The 15,686-nt window shown below is 39.5% G+C and overlaps 1 long non-coding RNA gene across 1 annotated transcript in view; it reads right to left on the bottom strand.

The window, feature by feature from the left end:
- Window positions 1-11,012: 11,012 nt before the first annotated feature.
- LOC117018011 (uncharacterized) overlaps window positions 11,013-15,686 on the bottom strand; it is a 22,313-nt gene continuing 17,639 nt past the window's right edge. Inside the window, exons 4-5 of the long non-coding RNA XR_004422154.1 lie at window positions 12,550-12,633; window positions 11,013-11,381 (exon numbers count right to left, since the gene is read on the bottom strand). This is a non-coding gene — a long non-coding RNA (uncharacterized LOC117018011). The remainder of the gene's footprint in view (window positions 11,382-12,549; window positions 12,634-15,686) is intronic.

Genomic DNA, 15,686 nt, shown 5'->3' with positions numbered 1-15,686 from the left:
TGTCTTAGTTACTGGGACATAATTTGTAAGACAGGATCTCACATCCTGGATTTAACAGCAATGATGAAGACATGCATTAATAAGTAATTTGGTAAGTATTCTTCTGCAAGACGTTTGTGCCAAGTGTGTTGGTAGCAGGGAAGAGGAAGTAACTAACCCCAAATTGGGAGTGACTGGAGTTTAAAAGATATTTGCTAAAAAGTCAACAGGAGAAAAGCACAACAAATTGAGAGAACACATGTACAAAGAAATTATATATATATAATTATATAATATATATAATAGAAAAAGGCATCATTTAAATAGTAAAACAACCCACAGAATTGGGAGAAGACATTTGTAACCACATGTAATCACCAAAAGATAAGGTGCCTAATAGATAAGGAACTTCTATAAATCAATAAGAAAAGAACTAATAACCAGAGCAGATGTCCCAGCTTCCATTCTTGCCTCCTCCTCTGGAATATGTGAAATGAGTTAAAATATATGTAAAGTGCCTGGCTCGGTGCATGGAACACAGCACCATACACTTGATTGTCACTAATTTTTAATGTTGCTATTATTTTCAACTTAGTACCTAGAATAATCCTTTAAAAAGCACTTTGCTTTAAATTCTCCAGTAATTTTTCACTTGAGGTATAAAAGCCAGAATCCTTACATCTGCCTGTGCGTCCTGCCTCCTCAGAGGTCTCACCTCTGAGACCTAACCTCCTATTTCCTTCCCCTCTCCCCGCTCAGGTAGCTGCTCTTCTTAGCCTTCTCATGGAGAACCCTTCTGCCAGATAGGCACTTGGCTGGCTCTCTCAACTCTTTAAAGTCTTTGTGCAAATATTACCTTCTCAATGTGGCCTGCCCTGGCCATGAGATTTAAATTTGCAAGTCACCATGAAGACACCTCTTACCCCCTTCACTGCTTCAGTTTTCTTCACAGCCCTTATCACCTTCTAATATGTTATCTACTTATTTTACTTATATTGTTTTTGTGTATCATCCTTTCTAGAATATAAGCCACATCTGGTTGGAAGTTTTTTTCTGACCATACCCCAAGTGCCTAACTTGTACATAATAGGCACTCAATAAATATATTTTTAGTGGATACAATACAAAAACTGGCAAAATAAATTCAAAGGCAATTGATAGAACTAGAAACAGGAACAGTCACTAAATATCAAAAACACTCAACCTCTATAATAATCAAGGAAATGCAAATTAATTACAATTTTACTGCCATCTTATTGACAAAAATAAAGGACAATACCAAATGTTAGCAAGGATGTGAAGCAACAGGAACACCCATACACTGCTGGTGGGAGTGAATTGGTGTAATCACTTTGGGTAATAATTTTACAATAGTTGAAGACATGAAAACCTATAGCAGTGTTAATGAGTTGAATGATGCCCTCTCCTCAAAATACATATGTTGAAGTCCTAATCCCCATTACCTCAGAATGTGACCTCACTCGTATATGGAAATAGGGTCATTGCAGATGAAAGTAGTTAAGGTTTGGTTATTAGAGGGGGCCTTGTCCAATAGGACTGATACACTTATAAAACGGGAAATTTGGACACAGAGAGAAGCACATAGGAGAACGCCATGCAAAGATGAAGGCAGAGATTGGGATGATGCTTCCACAAGCCAAGGAACAAAAACTGCCAGAAAATGATTACAAGTTAGGGGAGAGGCATGGAACAGGTTCTCACTCTTAGCCCTTAGAAGAAATCAACCCTGCTCACACTTGAATCTTGGACTTCTAGCCTCCAGGCGGATGAACTAATACTTTTATGCTATTTAAGGCACTCTGTGGTATTTTGTTACAACAACCCTAAAAACTAACACTGAGTAATAGATTAGTTTGATCATATGCTCGTCTCTTCCATTAGGCTAGCTGTCCCTAGAAACATGAGCCATGGGACATAATCTTTCCAGATCAGATTACCCAAGAATTAGGCTTTACCACAACTTCCATCATAATTTCTAATTTCTAGTGTTTAAATTATCCACAGTTACAATTCAGGACAGAGGATATATATTAACAAATAAGCATGTATTAACGGCATTTTAAAGATATGCACATGCATGTGCATGGATGTATAGAGATACATGAATATAAAGAAACGATTGAATTGGAATAAACTCTCTGACACATCCAATTGCTCCTACAAAGGTGACATATTTATTTGCACACACTAGATTAGATTCAGGAAACCACATTAGGATTGGGAGGATATACTCTTATTTTTCAAACCAGATGATGCTGATACAGTCACTGGAGCTTAGATGAATGGAGGTTTATGAGGTCACAGTCTTTCCCTATCCCTCCAGATTCTAAGAATTTTAAGCATTGTGGGATATGTTCTGGAATCTAGAACCAGGTGATTATAAAAGATGCATGTGTTTTCATTTTGTATAACTTTGGGTTCAGGCTTCTCCCATACATATTTGCTAAAGACACCATGGCTAACAGACCTAGCTGATCCTGGTTAAGGTTCTGCATAGGTAACCAGTTCTATGGAGTGGGAAAATGAGTAGGTTTCCTGAGCCAATCCTTTGCAGACGTGTGGGGCTGTGTACGGAGGTGGCTTGATAGCGGTGTCCTATGGCTAACGACAGTAGAATTAGCTACAAAGACAAATCAGCCTTGTCATCTGTGGTTTCAGAAGCGGATTTGAGAATGCCTTAATGCCAATAGCAGAGGCATCAAATTCACTATATTCTCTGTTGGAAGAGAATTCCCAGAGGGGTACATGGTCAATTAGTCAGGAAGCAGATAGATGTTGGGAAGTTCTGTAAATAAAGTGAGCAGGCCAGATGACTTAGAGCTAAAATCTGGATCTCACATTTTACACAATTTGCTCTGCAGGACCTCTAGCCTACCCAATTAAGGAGGTCTTGTTTCTCCCAAATCAAGTAACCAGAAGAGTTAGGGCTTCCTACACTGCTTCTTAATGACACAAGACTTATGTGGAGGGCTGGATCTTACCAAAGTTAGGCCGTTAAGATGTTTCCCAGGAATGTACTGACCCCTAGGGCTATGCTGAGGAAGCTAATATGAGGGAGACATGAGACCAAATGACTGAAAAGGAAGAAAGCATCCCAATTTTCAGGGCATGAGGGGCTCGTTTCTGAAAATCCAGAGGGACAGGTACTGTCTTGGCCCGTTTCCTCTTAGTTTTCATGATCAGGGGACAGAGGTGAAAATAATCTGCACTTGGAGTATTCTTTCCTCTCCCAAACTTGGCAACAAAGAAAATACATAATTATTCTTAGAACAGACATTAAAATTCTAATAGTTTGGATGTTATCCATCTCTTGTGCCTCCATTCATATCAGGCATGTTCAAAACAGTTTGGATTTTTTTTTCCTATCTTCTCTCTCTGTGCGCTGCATACTTCTAAAAAGTGTCCATAACCAGATAATTGTGTGTTTCAGATATGGTGGCTTTTAGCACCTCATTCTATATTGGACTATAACTCAGGTAAAGGCCATCACCCAGTTTTGTCTTAGTGGCTATTGGTGTCCATGTATTTGAGTTACCTAGTGTGTGGAAATGGGGATCTCCAACACTCCTAACCAGATTTGGAGTAAGTTTAACACTGAGGTTAAACACAGGTATCTCTATTGAAAAATAGAGAGAACCTATGAGAAAATCGAATGCTAAAGATGCCAGTAGGGCCATATCTAACTCCATTTTTGTGTAGCAAACGCTGTTGCTCCCCATTTAAAAGCAAGGAAATAATAAAGAAGTGATGAAAGGCAGGAAGTCTGTTTAAGAAAATGAAAACTATTTTGAGACAAAAGTAAATAAGTACTTATTAACATAAATGATAGTAAGAATATTCTAATAAAATGAGAATGAAACAATAATTATTTTAAAAATGACTACCTTAACAGCATTTAGAAATAGGAAGATAAAATTAAGTATAAGAAAAAGTTGAAAATGGTGAAAAGATATCATAAATGTCAATATTGTATTTTTAACTAGTCTCATCCAACATAAAATGACAAATTAAGTGAAATAAAATAACTGAGATAAAATTGGGGAGCAGGGGAGACAATCGCTAAAGTAGAGAAGGAACTTCAGAAATGTGAGATGAAACATGATTATTTTTTTAAAAACTAGATAAACAGCAGAAAAACTAAAATAATCATTCATTAAGCAAATGTACATTGATTTGCTCTGTATCAGAAACTGCAGTAGGTACTAGGGGTCTGTGAGTAAGCCATATTCACAGGTCTCGGTCATCAAGAAATTTCCTTCTCCTGTAATGGCTGGACGCACAGTAAACAACTAAACCAATTAATAAATAAAATGACCAAATGCAATTCTTTTCAAAAAGGAATGAGCAATGTGCTTTGTTAGTTAAGAGTGCAGGAAAACATTTCTGAGGAAGTCACATTTATTCTGAGACCTGAAAAAAGAGAAGGACCCAGTCACACAAAAACTAGCTAATGAGTGTTCCAGACACAGGGAACAGTAGGGGCAAAAGTATGAGGAGGGAAATTCTGTGACAGAAGGGTGGCTGAGGTAGCAGGGAGAATAGTAGGAACTGAGTTGAAAAGATCTTGCAATGGGAATGGTTTAAATTTGGTGTGACTGATCTGATATACACTTTTAAAAGACTACTCCAGCTGATACTGGGAGAATGGATTGGAGCAGGGAAAGAATAGAAGAAAGAAATGGTTTGGAGACCATTGCCGTAATCTGGACAAGAATGATAATCGCTTCAATTAAATTGTTGGCAGCGGAAGTGAGTAGATGCATCATCTAATTTGAAAATAAAACCAACAAGAGCCATAGCTAGATTGGTGTGAGTGGTGAAGGAAAGGGTAGAATGAAGGAATGGTTCCTAGGTTTCTGGCTTTGGCGACAAGGCAGGGAAAAATTCATCCAGCAGAGTTAAAAAATACATCTCAAAAGCTTAAAGTAAACAAATATTACCCAAATTATAGACTAGAGAAATAAGATAGCAAATCCAACAAATGAGATTAAAACAAAAAAAAGAATACTGGAAGTCAAGGAGCCTAATATTTAACGCCCTCACACAAAGTGAAACAAAGATCTTTGGGCTAAAGCAGCTATCAGTACCCAAGAGACACCCCACTTGTTCGCTTCCTAAGGAACAATTCACTATATTAAGATGCATGGGAACCTAAGGTTCTCAGTGATTTCAGGACTAAATACATTTGACCAGAGGAGGCCATTTTTGATCAATATAAAGCAATAGTGCCAGGTTGTTCCAGCCACTTTTCCCTCCTACCCTCGAATTCTGCAGTCTACTTACACAGAAGATCCCTCCAGAGGAAAGCAAACTTGGAATTGGTCATGTTTTACTGAGAGCACTGGGCACCACTCTCAGAGAGTAATCAAAGAGAGTAGTGGAAGAATAAATTTAAGGAGATACTTACACGCAGTACTGACAGAAGGGAAATGAACATGAGCAACTTACAGTAACTACTACGGAGGAAGAAAGATTGGCAGGGACTTCCCAAAATCCTGATTAAAACTATAGAAGTTATTATTATAAAGGTATCACAGTGGAATTTTAAAAATGTCTTTCAGGTTTGGTTTCTAAATTTCAAACCTTCCTTTAAATATTCTGTCAGGATCCTGCATATGAATTGATATGCTTTAAAAAGCTGAGAAAACACTTTAATCATAGAAACTTTTGATCTAAACTTCATAGTCACAGCTTTAATTCCCCAAAGCTCCTTTATTTGCAACACGTCATATTATACAATATACGATATGTAATGTATAATGTAGTAAGAGATAGTTCCAGGGATCTTATTAAACATTCAGGCAACTTGCTCCTTCTCCATTATAAGGTAATCCTATCATATAGAGACACTATAAAATATCCCCAATTGCCTCTGTTTTCCATAGAAATCCAGTTAAGACAACTCCATAAGCCATGCAGTCAGTCCGCCAGGAGATGAGAAATGGACATATGTATACTAATGGCAACCTGGGCAACCTTATACCATTGGAGGGATGAAGAAGAAAGTCATTTTTTTTTTAAAGATATTCCTGCAAATTCATTTGGCAAGACACATAATAAAGAGTACAGCATAAAGGCGTTTGTTCTGGAATATCTCAGATACATGTAGACAGCAGGGAAACAATTTAGTCCAGGAATGGCTAGGACCCAAGAGGAGCCAACCTACCATTTCAAACGTCACTACTAACAACAGTAAACACGGGACATGGAGGCCTTGATTACGTGGCCTTATGACATGGAAACGCTATTGCTTGCATTTTAATAGTTGGAGGATGTAAGACGCACTTAAGGGCAGTAAACGATGGGAGCGGGGCAGTCGGTAGGTGCTGTCAGCCCATAGAGGAAGGAGAGTAAGTCGGGAAAGGGAAAAGGAAGGTAGATAAAGTTTAAAACCCAGCTGAACCAGTAGTGAAACCAGCACACCCACGGTAGCGCGGGGCCAGAAAACAAGGTGGGAAAGGGAAGCTAAGGGGAATTCACATAATATCCTAACAGCACAGTGTGCCTGTGACGTTTGTAGGACACGGTGGGAACTCTTGAGGGAACTCTTGAGGAAACTCAGAGGCAGGCACATTAAATATAATTGATTTATTTGATAAATTACAAGAAAAAGGATACAGAAGAGAACAAGAGTATGATGGAGATATCTTACTATGGGTAACTTAGACAATTAGAAATTAGTAGCAAATAACGATTTGTGATTATGATGTTTTTGTCTAAGAAAAACTGCAGTACGATGGGTGTGATTAAATCCTTGTCACCAATACAAACGATTGCCACGATTCTTATGTGGTGGGTGGTAGCACTTTTCTTCAGACCATCTCACCTCACTCACATTCCCAGCTTGTCTCGTTTGTGGATGGCTGCAGAGGCTGCCGCTGGGACAATAGTCAGGTCGGAAGCCATGTGATACCTCCTTGAATGGCCTCTCCTTTATTTCTGGGATATTCTTGGTGTGAGCAAGGAGAGCCGAATATCGTGAGAAACTGGCATCCAGGGTCTTCACTTACTCCAGCAGTTATGCATGCTCACCTCTCCCAGTAGGTTTGAACCAACCCACCTGGACAGATTATGGCTTGAGCAGATTGGTCCTCAAGAGTCTTTTGGAAGACCAGTTAGTATTTGCAAGTGATACAGTGCAAACAAGATCCTAAGGAATTTCTCTTTCCCTAGTCTTAATTTGGCAGAATCAAGTAGGCTGATATATCTGTGCTTCATAAGATTGTAGTTGTAAAAGTAGCTAAGATTTTCTTTGGGTCTGGTTATTCAGTCTTAAACCCATGAACTTTTCTTTATCCATGTTTCTTTATCTTATCCCCAGGGCTGCTAGGAGAGTTTCTGTCCAAGGCATTGCAGAAATCATGATCTCTATTTAGTAGACTAGTGTCCCTTGGGGAAAAAAAAATACCCAGCATAGTACCTTGAACATTAAAATTACTTTTAAAATAGTGAATGAATAAAAGGATACATGAATAGTAAAATAAGGTTCAAATGATAAAAGTTATTCACAATCCATACTGGATTATCTATTTTTGTCCCAACTGCTCACAAACTACCTGCTTATGTTATATATCAGTTGGAAAAGAAAAGTATGACGTCATTTACCCATCCAAAGCCTCCTGATGCCTCTTTTGCTCTCTATCTTGCTCAAATGTTACCAGCAGTATTTCTGTGACCAGAAATGCATGTTTTTCAATCTGTAGGAAGTAGAGACTTAGACACTGTTTGCAATTCAACTAAACTGTGAACATACCCCTCTTTCCTCCTTCTACTTCTTTTTCTAGACCTTTGAAAAGTTCTCTCTATATTTTTAGCACTTACTTGTTCGTTCATTCATTCGTTCATTCATTCATTCATTCATGCAAGCTCAGTTAATTTGAGGCTTTAGCTTTCCTAACACTATTGCCACCAGTCTTTATATTTATCCATATTACAGGGACCTTTGCCATCTTTTGTATATGCCCTTCAAACAGCTGAGCTCATGAGAGAGATTGCCATGAACTGCAGTGATTTCATTCAGTGTATCTCCCTTTTCTTTCTCAGTGAAACCTATGTATGCATGGTTAGACATTTATGTCTCATAGCTCACCCCCTCCCTCTCATAGATATTCAGGCAGCTGAATCATTGCCATCTGTGAACTTCATGAAGTCTTATTTCTCCTATTTCCTGTCTGAAATATTCAGTTTTGAGTTTTTAATTAATATAGATCTATGATAACACAATTTATCTGCATGGTATTTTATATGCAAAGGTAAAAATCCAGTAACAGTATTAATAGTAAATGTTATCTAATATATTAAAATGTGAGTCATATTTATTTTACCAATGATATTTAAATATATTGATTTCATATCAACATGTTTCCCCTTGATAATTTCAAAGTTTAATTGGGAAAAATCTTAGATAAAAAAATATCTTATTAGGATTGAAGAATAAGGATCTTAAATTTATTTTTTAAATAGATAGCTACTGTTAAATTTCTACAGTGCTATATAGTAACTGTAGAGGTTATAATAGTTACATTTGTTCTCTGACTTCTTTATTACCAATTCGCTTCTATGTAAAATAAACTCTATAAATATTCTCTGAAGTATCCTGAATGTCTTTTCTATTTTTTTCCTTCTATTTAATCTCTGCCTGACTTTAGCCTGACGACTTAATAGATACCTAATCATAGCCAAATGAAAGTTAAAAATTAACTCAGAACTTGTTTGCAACCTGCCTGGTACCAAGGCATTTGCAAATCTATAACTCACTCAGCTCCTGAGAGCTGAGCTAATTATGGCAAATCACACTAATTCAATTATTCCCTAGGCCTTTATTAAAAACAAATCTATTATGTTATAGAATGCACTGTGCATTCGCCTTAAGACTCCCAGCTTGTCTTTCCATGTATTGTGAAATTTCTATTCAGACATTTTGTTTAAGTGAGAACATTAAACATACGCTGAGGCAGGTGTCTCTTGCTGTTGTTTGAGTCCACAGGCCTCCGGTCAATTCACATTTACCGAATGCCCTCAGTGTGCAAATCCCATGGTCGCACCCTGTGGCCTCAGAGGTTACAAATAAAAACCTGGTGCAAGAAATGTACATGAATAATTACAATACAAGGCAAAGAGAAAATATACACTTGGAAAATAAAGGAGAAAAAGAGATGCGTTCTGACAGGATTGTAGAAACTTCATTGATGGAGATGAAAGGTACAGGGCAGAAGGACTCTGACAGACAGGAATGGGGAGTGGCAAGGAGAGCATGTGAAACAGGAGACAGTTGGACACGACACGGAGGGAAGAATATGCACAGCCTGTTCACAGAGCAAACAAGTCACGCTAAGGTAACAGGTGAAGTCCTGCGGTGCATGGAACCCCTGGTTCTCGGCTGCAGTGCTTCGTACGCCTCTGGTTTGGCTTCTTGCTGAATTGCTGTAATCATTGAGCAGAGCAGCCGTCACAGTCAAACTCGCCAGGCACAGGGGCAGCTGAGATGGCTCTGCTCTGGCCACTTGCACTATTCTATAGTGGGAAGACACGGCACGACGTCTCTCACTTCTGCATGGGAATAGGACAGTGATTCTACATGTAAGCACCTGTGTGTGCGCACACACACACACACACACACACACCCTTCAGGAGGCCTCTAGCATAAGGGTCAAGCCTATCTGGGTTAAAATCCTCGCTCTGCCTCTCACTAGCTATATGACCTCGAGCAGTTTACTTACCCCCATAAGCCTTACTTCCTCCTTGGAAAATGGCCATGATAGCATCACACCTACTCTTCAGGGATGTTGTGAGGATTAAATGTGCATTACGCATGTACAGGATCAGGACTGCGTTATATAACAATTTGTGCAATTTAGAACATTTTGACCCGCTCCAGGAGATACAGCCCTTCCCCAGGGCACTCATATCAGTGAGTGGCGATGACAGTGGATTTCAGTCCCCCCCTTTACAGAAGCATCCTTATGCTGGGCACAGCCTGCACAACTTACACAGAAGCCCTGGAGAAAGGGCTTAGCGTAATGCTTGGTTATAATGAGAACTCAATAGATATCGGCCATCATTATAATTATTAGGTGGCAAACCACTCCAAAACACAGTGCGGAGGCTCAGGCAGAGACATCTGGTTAAATATGTTATGAAATGAGACCCTTGTATTCAAATGTACACCTAAGTCTTAGAGAAGAGTTCAAAGTACAGGATTGGAAAACAACCCAATGGGCGTCCATTTCTGTGTGACTCTCCTCCCACTAGATGGTGCTGTCTTACCTGTGGGCACAGCTTCAGCTTGTTTGGGGAGAACTGACCTCTGTTTAGAAATGGCTTTTGTTTACTAATAACTCAATCAATAGCCAGGTGGCGTCTGTCTCCCACAGGCTTTCTTCAGCTCTCTGCAGGAGAGGAGGTGTCACTTCTCTCAGAGCATGTGTTGCACAGTATCCTTAAACACTGCTCCAAGAAAAGATTCTCACTACATAGCAGAGGTCAGTAAGCCACTCTAGAGAAGCTTCATTCACTTCCTAACACTTTGACTTCAAAACCAGAATATCATCAATAATTAAATTACCAAATAACAGCATCACTTTACTATTTGACCACTTTTGGCATTAAGAGTGTGAGTTATTCTCCAGACACCTAGTCTCCGTGCCAGAGGAAGAGGATCCAGCCCAACTCAAGTCCTAAGTCTATATTTTCATTATTTCTATCATCATTTAAAAAAAAAAAAATGTATGTGGTTCTAAAGAACTTGGGAGCTTTCCTACAGAAAAAATAATTTTTTGAGAAGTCTTTTGATTAACTTGTATACATCAAATTATTAGGATAACGTGCTACTCAAAGAAATTATGTAATACATTTCTTCATAAAATGAAAATTTTCCTTTCTTGATATTTAAGTCCCGTTGTGAATATGCCATATACTCGTATATTTGCATATTTTCTCCCCTCTTGTCACTCTTTGAGGAGAAAATATGAGACCTCAAGGGTATATTGAAAAAGATTTGCGCAAAACATTTAAAAAAATATCAATGAACTTTTTAGATGAAACAAATGGATTGATTACCAGACTGTAAAGAGCTTTCCGACTGCCCCAGCCATGCATTCTGGGAAGTAATGGGGCAGAAACTGTGCCGCTGTCTCTCCAGGCCCATGTGTGGACAGACCACGTCCTGTTAATTTGGAATGAAGTCTACATCTCAATTTTACCGGTAAAACAGCAGCAGCATGAGGAGAGAACAGAAGCTGTTAGATGGAATCACGATGTTTTCTTGCCTGTCATGTCCCCATGGCTTCCTCTTATCTCCCGCAGTGGTTCTCAGGCACAGAACACTTGAGGAACAGACTCATTCCACCGCCTTTGAAGGTTATGTCTTTGTAGAAGGAAGCCTGCGTGAGCAAGGAAGGTGGGGTTATGTTAGAATACCCTAAAGGAACATGTGTTCAAAATGTCCAGGCTATACACACAGCCTTTGGAGATTCTGAGGGTAGAAATACCACTGACTCTCGGTCACCCCGGGGAGAAAGCCTTCTCTTACCTCCACTGCCCTAGAGGAAGAAATAAATAAAACCCTGAATTCCCTAGTTGAATGTAGAATATCCTCCATATTCTGACTCCTGCCTAAATCTCCTGCACGTTTACTGCGGCTCCCCAATGCATTCTGTGACCAAATACAGTAAGTGTTCATAATTCCCCCTACAGGTACCATTTCCCCTCAGACCTATGTGCATTGTCTTCGCCTGGAATGCCTGTCGTTTTTTAGATGATCCAGAAAAGTTCTTCTCACCATTCTCACCTCATACTTTTACCTTCTCTGTGACACACTCTTTGTCACACCCTCCTGGAAGCTAAATATCACCTTCTTTTGGTCATCTCTTCATCTCCTCCATTGACTGAGAGTCAGAACTGCCTTGTTTAATAGTATCATTGTACCAGGCACCTAGTAGGTAGTAAACCCCATGCCTGGTAAAGAAGTGAATGCAGTTCTATTCATAGGGGAACACACCTCATTTAGGTTATTCAGAAAAAACTTAGGGCCATGAAAGAAACTGGTGTGAATCTTATTTAAGGTTTAACCTACTAACCTCTGTTTTAAAATCTAAGAGAAAAAGGCAAAGCGATGGCTAGCAACACAAACAGAAATCTTTGAGCAGATTCTGAAATTTTAAAAGTAAGGAATACTCAGGCCATGGGACATCCCATGATAGCATCATAGTTTCTTTCCATTGAAAAGGATATCAGAGTTCATCTCATTCCAGGCCTAATTTTAATATTTCAGCTGAGAAAGGGACAATCTAAACAGGTAAGAGACTATTTCTGAGCACTTTCCTTTCTGTTGATCTTATGTCCTAGTACGAGCGATCATGGGAACACGAGCCTCAAACAGAAGCTGTAATTGAGAACCATAGATGCAGACAATTCTGAGTGGCTCCTTAAGTCCTCCCGAACCGTGGTTATCCTGCCACAGTCCTGCTCTCCACCCCAACCCCTTGTTGTGGTTGTGTCTGTGGTGATTTTCCAAGGAATTAGAATAGAACAATTTTAAATTCTACTTACACTTCTGTTACATGATATTGTTTTTCCTCTAAAGCAGTATCAACTTGAAAATAACTGATTCGTATAAATCAGTGGCTCTTACTCCTAAAAGAAGGCAAACAAAACGAGCAAAGAGAGATTTTTCAGGGAGAAAAGGAAGTACCATTCCTAGACTCAGGGAACTTGTATGTGGGTCTTACAATCCCCTAAACAGAAGGACACTGTGTTTCTCTTCCTCATACTGAGAAGCAGGGCAGAGGGGCAGTTAGCGAGATGATTCTGGAATAGAAAACAAACCTCAAGTTTGCCAAGTCCAGTGGTCAGTTCTTTGTCCCCATCTTACTTGATCTAGCAGCAGAATTTGATACAGTTGATCACTGCCTGCTGCTGCAAATATTTTTCTTCCCTTAGCTTGCAGTATTCTGTCTCGGAGCTTGGGTTAACCCCAGGGCTCATCCCTCGAAAGCCTTTTGTCTTCTATCTCCACAGACTCGTTTGATGAGTTCATGTAGCCTCGCGGCTTTAATTATCGCTGATTTCTTTCACCAGGTAAGAAACTACACTTGGACTCACACTCACCTGTCTACTTAACCTTGCCTTTTTGACTTTCACAGGTATTTCAAGCTTTCCACGATCCAAGCTGAGCTCTTATTCCTCTTCTCAAAGCTTCTCCTTCTGGAACCTTTTTCATCTCAGTTAATGGCGGGCAACACTATCCTTCAGGTTGCTTATGCTCCATCCTGGTCTCCCCTCTCACAAACCCTACGTCCAACCCAAGGCAAAGACTGTAAATTTTTCCTTTAAACAGAGAAAAACCCCTGCACGTTAGGTGGTGATGTGTTGTATTCATGGTTCCATCCTCAGTACCCCGAACAGTATGTCTGGCATATAACACTGTTCAGAAAATGCTTGTTGGCTAAGTGAAGGAATGATTTTGAGACTCAGTAAGAATGAATACATGTTAAAAATATATATTCTCCTTCAAAATTAAGAGTTAGAAAAGTCAAAGGCCAAAGCTAACAATTAGGAATGAAAGAAATAGGTTTTCGTATGAAGGCAAAATTTTTATTTTAGATCACTCTAGAGATACGTTTCCTAAGCTTGGCAACACTTTAGAATCCCTGCAGAGTTTTCCGTATCCTGATGCCCAAGAATTAAATCAGAGTATTTGGGGATGGACCGGTATTAGTGTTTTCTATAACTCTCTAGGTGATTCCAATGAGAGCTAAGCCTGAGAATCATTGCTCTATAGAAATTACACTTCGTGTTTACATACTAATTATTTGGTCTAAATGTGTCATAGTAGAATCTCTTTGTTTGTTTCATCCCCAACAAGCTAGTGTAATATTTCTCATAAGGTTTCTAACCACTCAGAATGCAAGAAAATCAACCTAAAATCATTAGAACAAATAAGAGTCTGAAAGGCAGCTGAATCAAAATAAATGTACAAAGTGAGTTAGCTTTCTATCTGCCAGAAATAAGCAATTCAAATGTACTGAGGAAAAACAATTCTATTCACAAAGAAATAAAAATTACAAAATACTGAGGACAAACTAAAAACTACAATATTTTATATAAGTTCAAAAGAAAATTTTTGAATAAATTGAGAAATACCATATTCCTGGGTAGGGAGATTAAATATTTCAGACATGTCAATTCTTCCCAAAGGAATCTAGTTTGGCATATAATACAATTCCATTTTGACTAGACGAGTCTAAAAGTAATCTGAAAGAGATAATGTGTGAGATAAAAATATTTTAAAAAGAAAAATTATAAGGGAAGACTTGCTCTCCCAAATATCACATCATTCTCTGAAGCTGTGGTCAGCCCTACCCTCTCCATCCGGCTACCACCAGAGCTACTTCCAGCCTGGTCTGTAAGTCTCCATAAACCTAATGAAAATAGGTAATCAATATAGGGTGATACTAGTGAAGGAATAGACGGATATTCACGTCCTTGACTTCGACTTCATTTTTCAGTTGTGGGGTTTAATGATCTGAACAAAGTACTCAAATAAGCTTTCATTGGAAATGTGTATCAATGCTCCTCTTAGGGATTCACTTTTACAAGTTGAACGTTCTGGAAAATAAATGGTTTAACCTTGTTAAATGGGTGCAGAAACAAACTTATTCCAACAGGAAAGGAAAGGTCTCCCTATTCCCTAAATCCTGTTTTAGGGAGCACTGGGATAGAGTCCCCACGCTGATCCATCATCACTCATGGAGATTCATGTGCGGTATAGCTGTCACCAACTATCGCCATGCTTATTTTCTTCATAGAGTGTCCTACAATTTATTTTGTTATTTACTTTCACTTCACTAATTTAAACGTAAATCCCTCCAGGGTAGGGACCTGGTAGGTCGTTACTGCCTATGGCAGTATCTGGCATGGTACTTGCCCAGTAAATCACTGTATTGGTCCAATATCTCATTGGTGAGAATCCCACATTAATCTATGTAGGGGCCGGGCCCACAGCAGATGAGCTGGCAAGCAGTCAGGGTCTCCCCACTTGGTGGGAACGCTCGCTGCTTATCAGACAGCCAGTTCTAGTTGCTGGCCGGAGTCAAGGTCTCCAGCTTCGTGGGCGGCTGTGGGCATGAGAGCAGGCCGGGAGGGCCTGCCAGATGATTTCTCCACAGAATGCTCTTTGTTTGCTGTATACCTTGCTTCTTCTCCACTTCAGGGCCGAGCCCTACCCCCTTTATCCGGCTGCCACCAGAGCCACTCCCAGCCTGGTCTGTAAGTCTCCATAAACCTAATCCAGCACTCAGCCACCTGGGGTGTTCTTTGGACTTGAATTCAGGCACGAATCTTGGAACAACTCAGACTCAGTCCCAGCAATCTACTTCTCTGGGTCCTACCATTCTTGATTTTGTAGGATGCTCTACAGCCAGCGATTGGGTTCATGATGGCATCCCACCCAGAACCCCTTGAAAGTAATCACTTACACTTAACTGGATGGCCCAGGGCTTCAGGACTGGATACCCAGACATACCAGGCTACGTAAAAACACCTTAACAAAACCTCATAACTCGACTTGACTTTAATACTTTTGCTATTACAGCACATGTGAAGGAAAATTTGCCTTATTTATGTAGTAATTACATAAGATCCTCAAATCAAGCTACAACTAAGCCAAATATTTAGTAGAAATATCA

This window comes from Rhinolophus ferrumequinum, chromosome 26, assembly GCF_004115265.2.
Source record: "Rhinolophus ferrumequinum isolate MPI-CBG mRhiFer1 chromosome 26, mRhiFer1_v1.p, whole genome shotgun sequence".
Taxonomy (NCBI): domain Eukaryota; kingdom Metazoa; phylum Chordata; class Mammalia; order Chiroptera; family Rhinolophidae; genus Rhinolophus; species Rhinolophus ferrumequinum.
Note: the sequence above shows the minus strand (reverse complement) of the source record. Positions and strands in the feature narration are given on the sequence as shown.